The 10,000-nt window shown below is 41.6% G+C and overlaps 1 long non-coding RNA gene across 1 annotated transcript in view; it reads right to left on the reverse strand.

The window, feature by feature from the left end:
- Positions 1 to 4,236: 4,236 nt before the first annotated feature.
- Positions 4,237 to 10,000, reverse strand: part of LOC110492829 — a 10,066-nt gene continuing 4,302 nt past the window's right edge. Inside the window, exons 2-4 of the long non-coding RNA XR_005036387.1 lie at positions 4,886 to 5,054; positions 4,655 to 4,691; positions 4,237 to 4,411 (exon numbers count right to left, since the gene is read on the reverse strand). This is a non-coding gene — a long non-coding RNA (uncharacterized LOC110492829). The remainder of the gene's footprint in view (positions 4,412 to 4,654; positions 4,692 to 4,885; positions 5,055 to 10,000) is intronic.

Here is a 10,000-nt window from a genome sequence, read left to right on the forward strand (position 1 = left end):
GTAGAGAAGAGAAACTGACCATAGACAATAGCTTCGATTCAGACGGCCATTTTCTATCGGTGGCACGACAAAATGCTGACTCACCCCTGCACCCCTCTTTGCACCCCCCCCCCCCCCCAACCCCCTCTTTTAAATGCACAGTGTAGTCAAAAATGTGATTTCCTGAGTTGTATATATATTTTCACACTATGAGGTTGGAATAATACTGTTAAATTGTGACAATTATGATAATGTACTTTTACTGCAAGAGCTGTTTGAAAAGACCACCTTATATTTCTGCCTGTTTTGATGGGATGAAGCTGTGGTATTCCATGGTGACATCACCATGCAGTAAATTAGTTAATAGACCAACAAGAAAGAGAGCTCTAAGCCTCTCTGCTAATAAGTGGGGCAGCAGGTAGCCTAGCGGTTAAGAGAATTTGGTCCCATAAACTGAAAAGTCACTGGTTCAAATCCCTGAGATGGCAAGGTGGTACAATCTGCTGTTCTGCCCTTAATTAAGCAAGGCAGGTATTTCCCAAGAACAACTGCTACATGGATGTTGATTAAGGCAGCCCCACACACCTCCCTGATTCAATGGGGTTAAATGCAGAAGACACATTTTGGTTGAATGCATTCAGTTGTGCTACAGACTAGGTATCCCATTTCCCAGCTAATTTATAGTTTTCCCCTCACCACTCAGACCACTCCAAGACAGTCTTAGTCAAATTCCTGCTTAAGAAATGGCCTTATATTAAGAAGCTATTTTTGTTTCTACCATTTTAATTGGAAACAATCGCATGAATGATTTGATATTGAGACCACTAAATCTATCCACAGTACACGTCTGTGCAGAGGCACTCCCTCCAGTGGCCATAATACACACTGCATCATGACGCAGTACCTTGGAATCCATTCCCGTCACAAAATGGAGGCTAAGGACTTGCACAGCCAAATGAGAAGATGCAACATATTCACTTGTCCTCTGTCTCAAATACCCTCTTGCGTCTCCTACACCTTTTTCTCTCTCCTCTCTCCCTCTATTTCTCCGCCTCAATGGGTGATTTGGGATGTTTTATTTGTGCTTACCATGACTGTGTTTTTGTATTTTAATGTGTTTATATATATATATATATATATATATATATATATATTGGAAAGAATTCAGACTAATTGACTTTTTCCACATTTGGTTACGTTACAGCCTTATTCTAAAATGGGTTAAAACATGTTTTATTCTCATCATCTACACACAATACCCCAGAACGTCAAAGAAAAACAGGTTTTTATACGTTTCTGCAAAAAAAAAAAAAAAAAAAAATGAAATATCACATTTACATCAGTATTCAGACTCTTTACTCAGGACTTTGTTGAAGCACCTTTGGCAGCGATTACAGCATTGAGTCTTCTTGGGTGTGACGCTACATGCTTGGCACAACTGTATTTGGGGAGTTTCTCCCATTCTTCTCTGCAGATCCTCTCAAGCTCTGTCAGGTTGGATGGGGAGCGTCACTGCACAGCTATTTTCAGGTCTCTCCAGAGATGTTCGCTCAAGTCCGGGCTCTGGCTAGGCCACTCAAGGACATTCAGAGACTTGTTCCGAAGCCACTCATGCATTGCCTTGGCAGTGTGCTTAGGGTCATTTGCCTGTTGGAAGGTGAACATTCGCCTGACTGGTGGAGTGCTGCAGAGATATTTGTCCTTCTGGAAGGTTCTCCAATCGCCACAGAGGAAATCTGGAGCTCTGTCAGAGTGACCATCGGGTTCTTGGTCACCTCCCTGACCAAATTCTCAGTTTGGCCGGGCGGCCAGAGTCCTGGTGGTTCCAAACCTCTTTCATTTAAGAATGATGGAGGCCACTGTGTTCTTGGGGACCTTCAATGCTGCAGTAATGTTTTGGTACCCTTCGACACAATCCTGTCTTGGCGCTAAACAGACAATTCCTTTGACCTCAAGACTTATTGCTCTGACATGCACTGTCAACTGTGGGAACTTATATAGAGCGGTGTGTACAGTATGTCTTTCCAAATCACGGCCAATCAATTGAATTTACCACAGGTGGACTCCAATCAAGTTGTAGAATCATCTCAAGGATGATCAATGGAAACAGGATGCACCTGAGCTCAATTTCGAGTCTCATAGCAAAGGGTCTGAATACTTATGTAAATAAGGTATTTCAGTTTTAAAACATTTTCTAAAATTTTGTTTTATTTAATCCATTTTAGAATAAGGCTGTAATGTAAGAAAATATGGAAAAAGTCAAGGTCTGAATACTTTCCGAAAGCCCTGTATATATATATATATATGTATATATACACAGTACCAGTCAAAAGTTTGGACACACTCCTTCAAGGGTTTTTCTTTATTTTTAATATTGTCTACATTGTAGAATAATAGTGAAGACATTACAACTAATGAATAACACATATGGAATCATGTAGTAACCCAAAAAGTGTTAAACAATATGTTCTATATTCTTCAAAGTTGCAACCCTTTGCCTTGATGACTGCTTTGCGCACTCTTGGCATTCTCTCATCCAGGTTCATGAGGAATGCTTTTCCAACAGTCTTGAAAACGCCTGTTGAGGACTTGTTGGCTCCTTCACTCTGCGGTCCAACTCATCCCAAACCATCTCAATTAGGTTAAGGTCGGGTGATTGTGGAGGCCAGGTCATCACTCTCCATCACTCTCCTTGGTCAAATAACCCTTACACAGCCTGGAGGTGTGTTTTGGGTCATTGTCCTGTTGAAAAACAAATGATAGTCCCACTAAACGCAAACCAGATGGGATGGCTGTAACCAGCTGTGGTAACCATGCTGGTTAAGTGTGTCTTGAATTCTAAATAAATCACAGACAGAGTCACCAGCAAAGCACCCAAATCAAAGCACCCAAATCAAAGCACCCAAATCAAATGATCAAAACAAATGATTTGATTTGGATTTGATTTGACGAAGGCCTGATTCACACAGTCTCCTCTGAAGAGTTGATGTTGAGATGTGTCTGTTACTTGAACTCTGTGAAGCATGTATTTGGGCTGCAATCTGAGGTGCAGTTAACTCTAATGAACGTATCCTCTGCAGCAGAGGTAACTCTGGGTCTTCCTTTCCTGTGTCCGTCCTCATGAGAGACAGTTTCATCATAGCACTTGATGTTTTTTTGCGACTGCACTTGAAGAAACTTTCAAAGTTCTTGAAATTATCCGGATTGACTGACCTTCATGTCTTTCAGTAATGATGGACTGTCATTTATCTTTGCTTATTTGAGCTGTTCTTGCCAAAGGGATATCTTATGTATACCCCCCTACCTTGTCACAACACAACTAATTGGCTCAAACGCATTAAGAAGGAAAGAAATTCCACAAATGAACATTTAACAAGGCACATGTGTTAATTGAAATGCACTCCAGGTGACTACATCATGAAGCTGGTTGAGAGAATGCCAAGAGTGTTTAAAGCTGTCATCAAGGCAAAGGGTGGCTACTTTGAAGAATCTCAAATAAAAAATATATTTTGATATGTTTAACACTTTTTTGGTTATATCATGATTCCACATGTGTTATTATCTAGTTGTAATGTCTTCACTATTATTCTACAATGTAGATAAATAGTCCAAATAAAGAAAAACCCTTGAATAATAATTTTGCACGCCCAATTTTTCAGTTTTTGATTTGTTAAAAAAGTTAGAAATATCCAATAAATGTCGTTCCATTTCATGATTGTGTCCCACTTGTTGTTGATTCTTCACAAAAAAAATACAGTTTTATATCTTTATGTTTGAAGCCTGAAATGTGGCAAAAGGTCGCAAAGTTCAAGGGGGCCGAATACTTTCGCAAGGCACTGTATATTTAAAAAAAATAGTTGATCACCAGGTGTCTGAGGCCATATCTGTAAATTGAGAAAAACCTACCAGAGACACATGACCAACACTCACACAGCTAATTTGGTTTAAAGAAAATATTTATTCACGTTGATAATAGTACATTTCAAATTTGTGGGTGTTTGTAAATTCTTATGTATTTGTCTGTGCATTTGTGTTAATTTAGCATGCGTAAATAAGTGTGTGCATTTGTGCGTGGTCGCAAGCGTGTGTTTTTACATGATAACTTTTACAATTTCTCTTAAATATGTTTTTGTACAGTTCCATATCAGTTAGAAGAGACAGAACAACCAAAAAGAAAGAAAAAGGAAATACATCCCAAACATTCTAAACATTCCAAACATTCTAAGCATTCCCAACATTCTAAACATTCCAAACATTCTAAGCATTCCCAACATTCTAAACATTCTAAGCATTCCAAACATTCCAACGGTAAAGGATAGATCTGACAGATCAATTAGAAGGGAGACTCAGGGATGTTGAGGATCTGAGCTGAGAGACCGTTGTGCCAGTTCTTCAGCTTGCGAAAGCGAGGTCCTTTCACCTCCGACTCAAACTTATCCCAGGGAGAAAGACAGAGAGAGAGAGACAGAGGGTAAATGTTTTAGGGTTAGGTTTAGTGTTAGGGTTAAGATTAGGTTTCCGGGTCAAGGTTAGGGTAAGGGTACAGGTTAGGGTTAGGGAAAATAGTATTTTGAATGGGGAATTAATTGTGTGTCCCCACAAGACTGTGTGTGTGTGTGTGTGTGTGTGTCCATGCGTGCGTGCGTGAACGTGTGTGTGCGTGCATGCGCCTCACCTTGATCTCTGCAGGGCCTCCTCATCTGGGTCTTGCACTGAAGACAGAGAAGGGGGAGAAAAAGAGGGGCGGAGGGGAAGAAGAGAAAGGGAGGGAGAAGTGGGAGAAGAGAGGTGAGGATCCATAAAACATGAAGAAAATACATCTATGCATGAAGTCATCCGAGGTACAGAGGCGACAGGGGGATAAAGAGGGAAGGAGAGAGAGAGAGTTGAGTAGAGGTGTACTGACTTTATTCTGTGCCGGTGAGGTGGGCCAGGATCCTGAAGCTCTTGGACTGCAGATTGGCAGCCCGTCTGGCCAACTCGGCCATCTCCTCGTCTCTGTCGTGTTGCTGGATCACAGCCTGGTAGACTGGAGACCACTGTCAACCACCGGGTCCTTCACAGGCAGGGAACCGCTGCAGGCAGGATACATGATGTCAGTGACTAGTCCATTACTGTAAACCCCCAAGACATTTTTAACTCAAATACTTATAGAACGTTGAACTCAAAGTCAATGAAAAGTAATTATTACTTGGTACTGATTCAAAACTAAATGAGAAATCCCCAACTACATTTAAAAAAAGTTATGATAACAAATTCACTTTTTCCCAGCATGCTCTACTGTACATTGAATAATTGATGAATCTTACGCTACACAAAGATAAAGAACATACCTTTTTTTAAACTAATACAATCATTTCGTTTTTTGCACCCGTTACTGTGGTTGTTCCACTTTAAATGGCTCAGGTAGTCTCCACATGTTAATCCAAACTCTGCCAGGCATCATGAATGCCGTTTGCAGGGTGAATGAAAATGTAAACTGTTGGATGTTCTGATTCCAATAAAAATGTTGAGGAAACCTCCTGCACTTAATGTGTCTGAGTACCGTTACTTAACCTCCTGCACTTAATGTGTCTGAGTACCGTTACTTAACCTCCTGCACTTAATGTGTCTGAGTACAGTTACTTAACCTCCTGCACTTAATGTGTCTGAGTACAGTTACTTAACCTCCTGCAGTTAATGTGTCTGAGTACCGTTACTTAACCTCCTGCACTTAATGTGTCTGAGTACAGTTACTTAACCTCCTGCACTTAATGTGTCTGAGTACAGTTACTTAACCTCCTGCAGTTAATGTGTCTGAGTACAGTTACTTAACATCCTGCACTTAATGTGTCTGAGTACAGTTACTTAACCTCCTGCAGTTAATGTGTCTGAGTACAGTTACTTAACCTCCTGCACTTAATGTGTCTGAGTACAGTTACTTAACCTCCTGCACTTAATGTGTCTGAGTACAGTTACTTAACCTCCTGCAGTTAATGTGTCTGAGTACCGTTACTTAACCTCCTGCACTTAATGTGTCTGAGTACAGTTACTTAACCTCCTGCACTTAATGTGTCTGAGTACAGTTACTTAACCTCCTGCAGTTAATGTGTCTGAGTACAGTTACTTAACCTCCTGCAGTTAATGTGTCTGAGTACAGTTACTTAACCTCCTGCACTTAATGTGTCTGAGTACAGTTACTTAACCTCCTGCAGTTAATGTGTCTGAGTACAGTTACTTAACCTCCTGCAGTTAATGTGTCTGAGTACAGTTACTTAACCTCCTGCACTTAATGTGTCTGAGTACAGTTACTTAACCTCCTGCAGTTAATGTGTCTGAGTACCGTTACTTAACCTCCTGCACTTAATGTGTCTGAGTACAGTTACTTAACCTCCTGCACTTAATGTGTCTGAGTACAGTTACTTAACCTCCTGCAGTTAATGTGTCTGAGTACAGTTACTTAACCTCCTGCACTTAATGTGTCTGAGTACAGTTACTTAAGTGAAGTGGTTGTGTAGTCATTACTCAAACTGATAGTCAAGAATCCCAAATAGATCAAATATATGACTAAAACATCATTTCAAACCTTGCTTACATTTGTATACAATCACATGTACAGTATATATTAGGTGTGGGAATACTTGGGAACAGTATTCAGTACACTGATTTCTGGTGTTTTTACAGTCTGTTCTGTCCAACAATGAAAAGATAAAAAAGAAAATAATTTATTTTTTTATTTTTGCTCGGGTCAAAGGGAACAGTTGGGGGACCCTGCTCTAGGGGGTCCAGATTTGAGTTGTATCAGCGTTCATTTTTTTTGTAACGCCCCAGTAAGCCACAGGTGGACTCCAATCAAGTTGTAGAAACAGCTCAAGGATGATCAATGGAAACAGGATGCACCTGAGCTCAATTTCGAGTCTCATAGCAAAGAGTCTGATTACTTATGTACATAAATAAGCTTTATCTGTGTTTTATTTTGAATACATTTGCAAAAATGTCCAAAGACCTGTTCTCACTTTGTCTTAATGGGGTATTGTGTGTAGATTGATGAGGAAAAAACTGTATTTAATAAACATGTTGAATAAGGCTGTAACGTAACAAAATGTGGAAAAGTCAAGGGGTCTGAATACATTACGAATGCACTGTAGAACCTTTTCAATGGGACTTTAGGAAAAGGTTCTTTATAGCGTCATACAAGTTCCATTAAACATCTTATTAGCATGGTTCTTTATAGAACATAAAAAAAAAGGTTCTATGTAGCTTCAAAATGGCTTCTGCTCTGGTTACAAGCCAAATAACCCTTATTTGGCACTAGTACGTATAGACAGTTACTGGGTATTTACCATGTTGCTCCACCCCTGCTCTAATACACCTGATTCTATGCATTTCTTGATGGGCAACTGATTGGATCAGGCAAGTTAGAGTAGATCTCTCCGGGAGGATGGTTGGCTGGGTTAGGGTTAGGAGCCTCGTCTAGTGTTAAGGGGGTTAGAACAAGAGGGGGAACCCAGTGATACTCAGAACATTCCCTTTTATGTCATCAGACCAGAGTTAACCCCTGAAACACCTTAGTTAACCCCTGAAAACCTGATGAAACATATTAGTTAACCCCTGAAGACATGCTAAAACACCTTTGTTAACCCCTGAAAAACCTTAGCTAACCCCTGAAAGCATGCTGAAACACCCTAGTTAACCCTTGAAACACCATATTTCACCTCTGGATGCAATGAACTGGATGCAAACTACAGACACATGGAAATGAGACAGACACGGCGAGAGAAAAAGCTAGCCACATGGACTGAGAAATAGCTAGGCACATGGATTGAGAAATAGCTAGCCACATGGACTGAGAAATAGCTAGGCACATGGACTGAGAAATAGCTAGCCACATGGACTGAGAAATAGCTAGCCACATGGACTGAGAAATAGCTAGGCACATGGACTGAGAAATAGCTGGCACATGGACAGAGAGCCACAAGGACAGAGAAATGGCAAGGCACATGGAAGAGAAATAGCTAGGCACATGGACAGAGAAATAGAGAGAAAGAGAGAGAGAGTCAGAGACAGGGAGGCAGAGACAGAGAGGCAGAGAGACAGAGAGGCAGAGAGAACGAGAGACAGAGAGGCAGAGACAGAGAGGCAGAGACAGAGGCAGAGACAGGGAGGCTGAGACAGGGAGGCAGAGACAGAGAGGCTGAGACAGGGAGGCAGAGACAGAGAGGCAGAGAGACAGAGAGGCAGAGAGAACGAGAGACAGAGAGGCAGAGACAGAGAGGCAGAGACAGAGAGGCAGAGAGACAGAGAGGCAGAGAGACAGAGAGGCAGAGAGAACGAGAGACAGAGAGGCAGAGACAGAGAGGCAGAGACAGAGAGGCAGAGAGACAGAGAGGCAGAGAGACAGAGGCAGAGAGACAGAGGCAGAGAGGCAGAGAGACAGAGAGGCAGAGAGACAGAGAGAAAGAGAGGCAGAGACAGAGAGGCAGAGAGACAGAGAGGCAGAGAGACAGAGAGGCAGAGAGACAGAGAGACTGAGACAGAGAGGCTGAGACAGAGAGGCTGAGACAGAGGCAGAGAGGCAGAGAGACAGAGAGACTGAGACAGAGAGGCTGAGACAGAGAGGCTGAGACAGAGAGGCAGAGAGAAAGAGAGACAGAGAGGCTGAGACAGAGAGGCAGAGACAGAGAGGCAGAGACAGAGAGGCTGAGACAGAGAGGCAGAGACAGAGGCTGAGACAGAGAGGCAGAGAGACAGAGACAGAAATTAAATGTATTTTGTCTGAGGGTTTACATACTGAACAGCACTTCAGGGTTTACCCACATTATGATAATCACTGGCACTGATTATATAGTACCTGTCTGTCTCTCTAGTACACGTCCACTGATTATATAGTACCTGTCTGTCTCTCCGGTACACTTCCACTGATTATATAGTACCTGTCTGTCTCTCCGGTACACTAGCACTGATTATATAGTACTTGTCTGTCTCTCCGGTACACTTCCACTGATTATATAGTACCTGTCTCTCCAGTACACTGATTATATAGTACCTGTCTGTCTCTCTAGTACACTTCCACTGATTATATAGTACCTGTCTGTCTCTCCGGTACACTGCCACTGATTATATAGTACCTGTCTGTCTCTCTAGTACACTGATTATATAGTACCTGTCTGTCTCTCCAGTACACTGATTATATAGTACCTGTCTGTCTCTCTAGTACACTGATTATATAGTACCTGTCTGTCTCTCCAGTATACTGATTATATAGTACCCGTCTGTCTCGCTAGTACACTGATTATATAGTACCTGTCTGTCTCTCTAGTACACTGATTATATAGTACCTGTCTGTCTCTCCAGTACACTGATTATATAGTACCCGTCTGTCTCGCTAGTACACTGATTATATAGCCCCTGTTTGTCTCTCTAGTACACTTCCACTGATTATATAGTACCTGTCTGTCTCTCTAGTGCAGTTCCACTGATTATATAGTACCTGTCTGTCTCTCTAGTACACTGATTATATAGTACCTGTCTGTCTCTCCAGTACACTGATTATATAGGAACCCGTCTGTCTCGCTAGTACACTGATTATATAGCCCCTGTCTGTCTCTCTAGTACACTTCCACTGATTATATAGTACCTGTCTGTCTCTCTAGTGCAGTTCCACTGATTATATAGTACCTCTCTGTCTCTCTAGTCCACTGATTATATAGTACCTGTCTGTCTCTCCAGTACACTGATTATATAGTGCCTGTCTGTCTCTCCAGTAGACTGATTATATAGTGCCTGTCTGTCTCTCCAGTATACTGATTATATAGTGCCTGTCTGTCTCTCCAGTACACTGATTATATAGTACCTGTCTGTCTCTCCAGTACACTGATTATATAGTACCTGTCTGTCTCTCCAGTAGACTGATTATATAGTACCTGTCTGTCTCTCCAGTATACTGATTATATAGTGCCTGTCTGTCTCTCCAGTACACTGATTATATAGTGCCTGTCTGTCTCTCCAGTATACTGATTATATAGTGCCTGTCTGTCTCTCC

This window comes from Oncorhynchus mykiss, chromosome 16 (assembly GCF_013265735.2).
Source record: "Oncorhynchus mykiss isolate Arlee chromosome 16, USDA_OmykA_1.1, whole genome shotgun sequence".
Taxonomy (NCBI): Eukaryota; Metazoa; Chordata; class Actinopteri; order Salmoniformes; family Salmonidae; genus Oncorhynchus; species Oncorhynchus mykiss.